The sequence below is a fragment of the Meleagris gallopavo genome, chromosome 23 (assembly GCF_000146605.3).
Source record: "Meleagris gallopavo isolate NT-WF06-2002-E0010 breed Aviagen turkey brand Nicholas breeding stock chromosome 23, Turkey_5.1, whole genome shotgun sequence".
Lineage (NCBI taxonomy): Eukaryota > Metazoa > Chordata > Aves > Galliformes > Phasianidae > Meleagris > Meleagris gallopavo.
Window position 1 is genome coordinate 3,222,385 of NC_015033.2, and position 7,264 is coordinate 3,229,648.

At 47.6% G+C, this 7,264-nt stretch overlaps 1 long non-coding RNA gene across 1 annotated transcript; it reads left to right on the top strand.

The window, feature by feature from the left end:
* The first annotated feature begins 2,210 nt into the window (after window positions 1–2,210).
* On the top strand, window positions 2,211–4,781 carry LOC109370869. The gene is made up of 3 exons (XR_002121361.2): window positions 2,211–3,525; window positions 4,029–4,078; window positions 4,692–4,781. It is a non-coding gene; the product is annotated as an uncharacterized LOC109370869 (long non-coding RNA).
* The last annotated feature ends 2,483 nt before the right edge of the window (window positions 4,782–7,264 follow it).

Below are 7,264 nucleotides of genomic sequence, written 5' to 3' on the forward strand. Positions count from 1 at the left end.
TATGATGTGGGAGAAGTGTTTGGCAGGTAGGAGCACACTGCATGCCTGGCTGTGGCTGACTGCCTGTGCCCTAGGGGCTCTTGTGCCCCACGCTGCCTTGGTGCACGGCTTCAACTGTTTCTGCATCTGATTCATCTTTCCAGCTCTGCTAAAGGAAGATGTGTTGTTATGAGGTGGATTTTGGTGCTTTGGATTTTACTATTCTTCATACATCTGAGTGCAATTAATGCTTCTGTCTCTGTAAATAAAGCTGGAAAGGGCATGGGTTGGGCTGATGGTGGCTGAAAGAGAAAAGAAAAGTGAGTGGAGGAGGGAGCAGAGCTGAATGTCTGGAGCTGTCTTGAACCAGCCATGTCTGTCCCACGTACAGCCTGGGGAATGGGCCTTATCTTCTCTTGCTCAGAATAAGAGCAAAGCTACTGATCTTGCTGTAGTGTAAAATACAGCATGCAAAAAGAAACCTGCTCCCTTCTCAGTGTGGTCCAGATGGCAACAAGGAGTGATCTACTGGGCTCTTCTCTCCCTGTATCACTGGTGTCCCTGCTGGGTGAGGGTGGGGGTGTGTCTGAGACCACGTGGAGGCTCCTTACCAGGTCCTGGGCACTGCTGGAAGTACTGGGACATGGAGAACTCTGTGCTCTGGATGATTCTGGAGTATGGCTAATGCTCTGTGAGTGGTGCTGTGGGTTGTCAGCTGTGATGCGATGGGATGGAGGCCGGCAGGAGTATTCAGTGCCTACAGCAAGGAGGGTAACTGAGAAGAGAGCTTTTTCTAGGTGATTAGCTGGAACTGCCTGTGAAGCTGGAATCACTCTCCTCCTGGATCTCCTAAATGCTCCCTGGCAGATGTTTATCTCAGCACAGCTGAGATAACAACCCCTTTGCAGAGTCACCCAGCACTCTGAGATCTCGTAAAATGAGAACATGTCTGTGGAAGGCCTGGCCTGTCCTCCTTTCCCAAAGGCAGGACGCTGCGTGGGATTTCATTGTTTCAGCAGTTCAAGTTCTGCATTTTTAGCTCATTTGTCAGCAGGTGACAGTGTTTTAGTGCTGAGTTCTGGCTGGATTCCAGCCTAGTTTTAGGCACCAATCACCCTCTGTTCCCTCTTATGATTGCAAATTGTTAAAGACTTCCTGGCTTCCTGTCTGCTGAAGCTATAAGTGCCATTTTGGCGTGCTGAGCTGTTGCTGGGTCCCACTACAGAGGTGAGCAGGAAGACAGCTTTATGCAGCAGCTGCTGAGCTCTGCAAAGCTCAGTCCAACTTCTCTGGTTTGTGCAGACCTGGCGATATAGTGGGAGAGATGACAGCTCCTTGTCTGCTCATTGCAGATTACCTCAGGGGCAACTGCTTAGGTGTGATTGTCTGTCTGGGGGATGGCTCCTCGCTCTGAGGTTGAACTGAGCTTGTCTCACCATGAGCCCAAGCTGGCAAGCCTGAAAAACAGTCCTCGTCCCTGCAGTATCTAAAAGAAGTGTACTCCAGGAAGAGCCAGCTGGTCTGCCTTGTACTGCTGATGCTTGATTTCAGTCCAGGAAAAGTCACCATCTGGAAGTACTGAGGTTGCTCCATGGGGGACAATAGGATGCTGAGGTATTTGGATTCAGCTTGTGCTTTGAAACTGGGCCCTCAGTGTGTCAGCTGCTGCTCTACCTGGCTGAGTTTTGCCTCCAGGTGGCTTGGGAAAGAACTGAACTACTGAATTACCATCACCAACATCATTAGGTCTCAACTCCTTATTATTCCTGGTTTGAATTATCCCTCTTCTCTTTCCCTAATTTGCTCAGGCTCTCAATTGTTGCTGGAGATGACTGTAAATAGCAACGGATCTGTTGCTGGTAAACCAGAGTATTGCAGAGATCCCAACCTTGGACCCAGCCAGTGTCATGATTTAGCTTAAAAGTCATTGAGTTAAACCAGCTGGGGTTTCTCTTTCTGGGCACAAGAGGCACTTCCAGCTGGGAAGGAAAACATCATTCATTGTGAGTCTCCTTAGTAAGGTAGTAGACTTGGATCTTTTGTGATCCAACGGAACACTCAGAACAGCAGCTCCCCAAAGTTCTTGAAGGAAGTGGTGTGGGAGCACAGGCTGTGAGAGAGGCAAGTCTGTGTGCAAGATATTGGAGAGTATTTCTTTCCACTTCATTCAATGCCGTGTTGGATTTGTGCACCCGGCGCTCCTGTCGCTGTGCTGTGATCAGTCTCTGCTCTCTGCTTGCTCTGCCTGCAGGTTTGCTGAAGGCTTGGCAGTTATTTAAAGTGAGAAACAGCCAACTCACTCTGACATCTGGGTTTTGCTTCGCTTGCAGGGAGTCTGAAGGCTAAAACCCACACATGGTTATGAGATGTGACTGGTGCTGGGCTGCCATTTATCAGTGAATAGCTGTGAACTTCATAGTTGCTTGTTTGCAGAAGTGGAAGCTGAGGAGACGGGTGGCTAGAATTCCTTTCCTAGAGAGAAAAGAGTGAGGTGGCAACAAGATGCTTTTCTTTGGGTGGTTTTTGTTTTCCTTCAGGGTCTGCAGAGGCATGATACCTGTAGGTGATAAGGTAGGGAGGACTATTCTGATCTAAATTTGATCCTCAGACTTGCAATTCCTGGCTGATCTGCAGTATTATTTATGACAGTGTCCTGGCCTGACTTCTAGGATGTGTGATGATATCAATCCCCTTGGTTCATTTTCCTGGACACTGTGCAGCACCCATGGTGTGATTTGTCCCAGTGTCCTTGGCTTTGGAGGTGAGGTTTTACTGCCCCGGTGTCTGAACTGCTTGGAGCCCCAAGCTGTTATGTGGCAGTCTCTGCACAGAGGGGATGGAGCAGCTTCTGGTTGCAGCTGAGTGCTGTGGCTCAGGAGTTGCTCTTTGTTAGCATTCAGACATCAGAGTGCATTAAAATCGTCATCCATCAGGAGGTTTCTCTGGCACTTCCATTTGTCATGTGGCCAATGCACAAAGCAGTCTCGTCCTTCTATCTTCTTGCTCCTCTGTGCAGAGCACAGATGCTCTTTTGTATCTAATGGGAGAGAGAGCTGCTGGCACACTCTTCCTTGATGTCCTTGAGGGCCAGTTAATGGTTGGGATGGAGAAGGAGAGAAAACATCTCTCTTGCATGCTGCTGGTGTGGAGCAGAAATCTTGGCAGTCTCTGGTTATCTTAGTCCTAGAATTGGACTTGGCCCATAAACACGTAGTTTAGCCACTGGCCGCTATATCCAGCTCATAGCTTGGGTTGCTAAGTGAAATCTGAGTGCAGAGACAGGAAGAGCTGTGAAGCCCATTGGAAACAAAAGAGGCTCATTTCTCATGTCTAATTGCTTGGGCACTTGCTGGCCTGATCTGTGGCAGGACTCGAGGTCCAGGTGTGTCCCTATGCACATGACCTGCAGAATAATGTCTGGGAAGAAATGTCAGGGTTTATCTCATGCTCTGCCTCCTTCTGCTTCCCCAGTTGTGTATGAGCACAGATCCCGACTGGAGCGATCCTTGCAGAAGGAGCGAGGGGAGCACAAAAAGACAAAAGAAGGTAAGTTGGCACGAGTGGTGCAGCAGCTGTGGGCAGATGCACGTGTGGCATCCAGAGGCACTTCTTGCCTTCAGCACAGTGTGTGTATGTCACTTAACACTCACCAGGAGAGGCTCATCCCTGGAATGTGAATAGGAAATAGCAAGCTGGTTTGTCTGTTTGTGAGCTGGGGGCTGGGGTTCTGTTCTCTCATATCCCTGCCTATATTCTCAGTCTAATCTGTGAGCGATGGCACCCATGATGTGGTGTCTGAGCACTCTAGAAGAGATAGCTATGGCTGGTATTAGACTGCTTTTTTTCTTGGAAATAGTAAACTTCTTAAAAGTGATCTGAAGAAGCTGAGCTCTACAAGGGCTTGTTAACAATGCTGGCATCCCTGCACTTGGTGGTACGTGGACACCACAGACTGATGCATCTTCTAAAGCTGATGTACAAGATTAAATGTTCACAGGCAAGTCCTTGTAAATCCCTGCTCATTTAATTGTCTTCTCTTCCATTTCTAGATTTTTTAGTGTACAAATTAGAAGCTCAGGAGGCTCTCAACAAGGAGAAGGTAGGTACAGTTTATTCCTCAAGGTGTGCATGTGTATTTGCATGGACATGTGTAAGAATGTTTTTTAGTACTACCGTGTTTATAAGGCTGGGGCTGCTGTCTTGAAGATGACAAGTGCAAGAAAAAACTTGGGCTGATTTTATTTTGCAAGGCTGTTGGTGCTGGAAGATCTCTTTCACCTTAGGGAGATACTGTGTTGTGCCAGAGCTATTGTGCTTATTCTCTCGTGTGATAGCACAGTGGAAGGCTTGATTGTCAGCTGTCGGTGTGGCAGGGAGTCCTGTGCTGCAGGCAATAAGAGTTCTTCTGAGAAGAGAATACAGAAGAGGTACAGAAGAGTCTTGGGGGAGCTGAATTCAATATATACTGCAGGGAGCATGGATGACAAAGGCCATGAGCAAAGCCTATCCATTTTCTTTTCCAGGGCTAGGCAAATGATTTCTACTGGCCTGTGAGTGGCAAAGTTGACAGGAAGATGTTGAAATGGAGATTGTTCAGGATGTGCACTGTACTCAGTACTGTTCTAGGACTAAGTGACGTGTTCATACTCGGCTGAGCTTTTGGCTTTTCTGAGACCTAATGGCACTATTGACTCTTATTTATTTTTCCCTAGCAAGACTCTATGAACAGATATGGGGCCCTCAGTTCCCAGCACAAGATCCTGAAGGTAAGATTCTGGTCTGGTTCCAGCGCTCACTGTGTGCTGCAAGTTAGAAAGTGCCCTGGAAGGCAGGTCTGGGCTGTTCCTTACCACAGATGCCTGGGACAGACCATGGGCTTCCTGCAGCTAGTACCAGCCCAGAGGGAGGAGGCCACGCTGTGGTGTTGATTCACGTTCCTTCCTGCCTGTTCAGGTTGATGGGAGTTTTCTTATTTGTTCTGTTGGACTTTGCATCAGATTACAGCCTTGGTGTATACCTCATTTCAATGGCAGTCTTTGTGCAGCTTATCACGCAGGAGTTTTGTTCAGCATGTTCTTTCTGTGTTCCTTACCATGAAAATGGGCCTCTTTGCTGCAGCTTGCCTCACTAAGATAGGAAAATGTTTGAGGCAACATAAGCAGCTCAGGTAGGAGTGGCTCATAGTGGTTTTTATCTTATCATGTGCCCTACCTGAACTGTATCATAAGATTAAAGTTGGGTTTTGTTAGCACACTGCAACTGTGGTCTCTTGTTGCTGGTGACTTTCTTAACGTCTAAAGTTGGAGTGTTCCCAGCCCAACGGTGACTTTGTGCTGGGGCTCAGAGAGCAGGCTGACTTCCAGCAGCATTGTGCACCACTGAACAGAGCTGGACGCTCAGCTGCCTGCCTTTGGATCCCAGCCCTGGGAGGAGGGAAATACAGCTCTCCTGGGCATTACCCAGCTCTGCAGGCTCTGGGAACACTTCAGTCATTTTTGTCCTCATAGCAACTACAACATGAGCAGCGTGGTCCAGCTTGCTTCTCTCACGGGGACAGTGAGAGCACTTCATCCTGGCTCCCTTTCTCTTGCTTCCTTTTATTGGAATAAATTTTTCATCTATTTTGTAACTGCATTTACAGCTGCTGAAAGAAAGATGGGCCCTCGGGACTGAGGTCTGGTGGATTGCAGCTTCTCCCCTGGAAATGTTGCATTCAGCTCAGCTTGTAGCTAGCTATGGAGCTGTGAATAATATTTGTTTTTGGAGCACAGGTGAAAAATGCTTCCCACATGGATTATCCTCTTCACAAGGAATACTGCTGCCAACTCGATCATTATTGAGGAGGCAAAAATGGGTGACTGAGGACATTTAGCAATGAATAGGAGCAACTAGCCCTGTTAAGCTGAACGTCCCAGATGGAAGTCTTTGATCACATGAAGCCACATCGGTATATTTGGCTTTTGTGTGTGTGGCCACTGTGCTGTATGTGGAGGTTTGGCTCCACAGATAGCTCTGTAGCCTCCAGTTGCCTTTTGCTGCTTAGAGAAAAAGGATCACGTTTACTTGACTCCTGAGCTGTCATTCTGATCTGTAGTGAAGTTACCTACATCTGATTAATGTCTGCAACAGGCAGACTGATCTCAGGGGCTTGGCTCTGTCCAAAAATGCAGCTGGAGCAGTTGCCTGCTGGGGCCAGATTTCATCTCCTTATAACTTCTTTCACCCTCTTGAGTGGAGATGGAATTTTTTCTTTTAACATCTTTCTGCAGAATGCCTCCTAGCACTCCTGGAATATGCAGGCAAGGAGGTGGTGGCTTTAAACAAAGAATTGTTCACATGAGCTTCCTGAATCTGCAGGAACCTGGAAACTTGCAGTGAGGTGTGCCTTTCCTTTGCTTGTGGGTAAAGGCATTCAACCACTGATCCTATTTTTGTATGATGCAGCCCACAAAGCTGCCTTCTAAACTGGAAGCAGGAATGTGTGGTTTTCAGGGATTTCTATTTCATTCTCTCTCTCTCCTCCCATCCCTGCTCGTTTCCCCAGCACAGTGGTGAGATGCTGTGCCTGAATTGCAGCAGAAGTACAGCAGCTGTATCTTCTCAAATTCCAGTGGGAATGTGGGATGCAAAATCTCACTGGCACAAGTCCCTCCAGTTGAGATGTGGGGTTCCCTGTTTCACACAGATGAGCTGATTTCTCGCAGTGATGTGCAGGGTCATAGTGAAAGGTGATGGTGGCGTGGGTTCTGTGTTTGCACAACATGCGTGTAGCATGTTCCAGACCTCCTGCAGCTACCAACTAGCTTAGCATCTTTAGGTCCCTCCTGAAATTTGCATACATGAGTATCATACGTGGGAATGAAGATGCTCTGGGTGCTTAACAAGCTGGACCACGATCAGGTGCTCTGGGTGACCTTGGCCAAGGCAATTCTCTCTCCTCAGTCTCCTGCTGCTAACAGAGGATGAGTATTCCCTCTTCTTCCTGGCAGTGAGCAGTCTGGGAACAGACGTGATGCATATCAGACACAATATGGGCCAGAAATTAATTGACCTGAGCTGATGAGGCTTAAGATTCCTTGAATTGCTTAAGGTTTTGTGTTAAAACCAATTCTCACGTGCTACTGCTGGTGGCTTCTCTGAGATGGTTAGCATCCAAATGATTTTAGGAGTCTGATTCCCCTTTGCTGCTCTTTGCCCACAGCTCTGATGGAGCTGTAAGTACCCACAGTCTCTGAAAGCAAGAGCAGGAATCTTTTTTTCTTTTTTTTTCTTTTCTTTTTTTTCT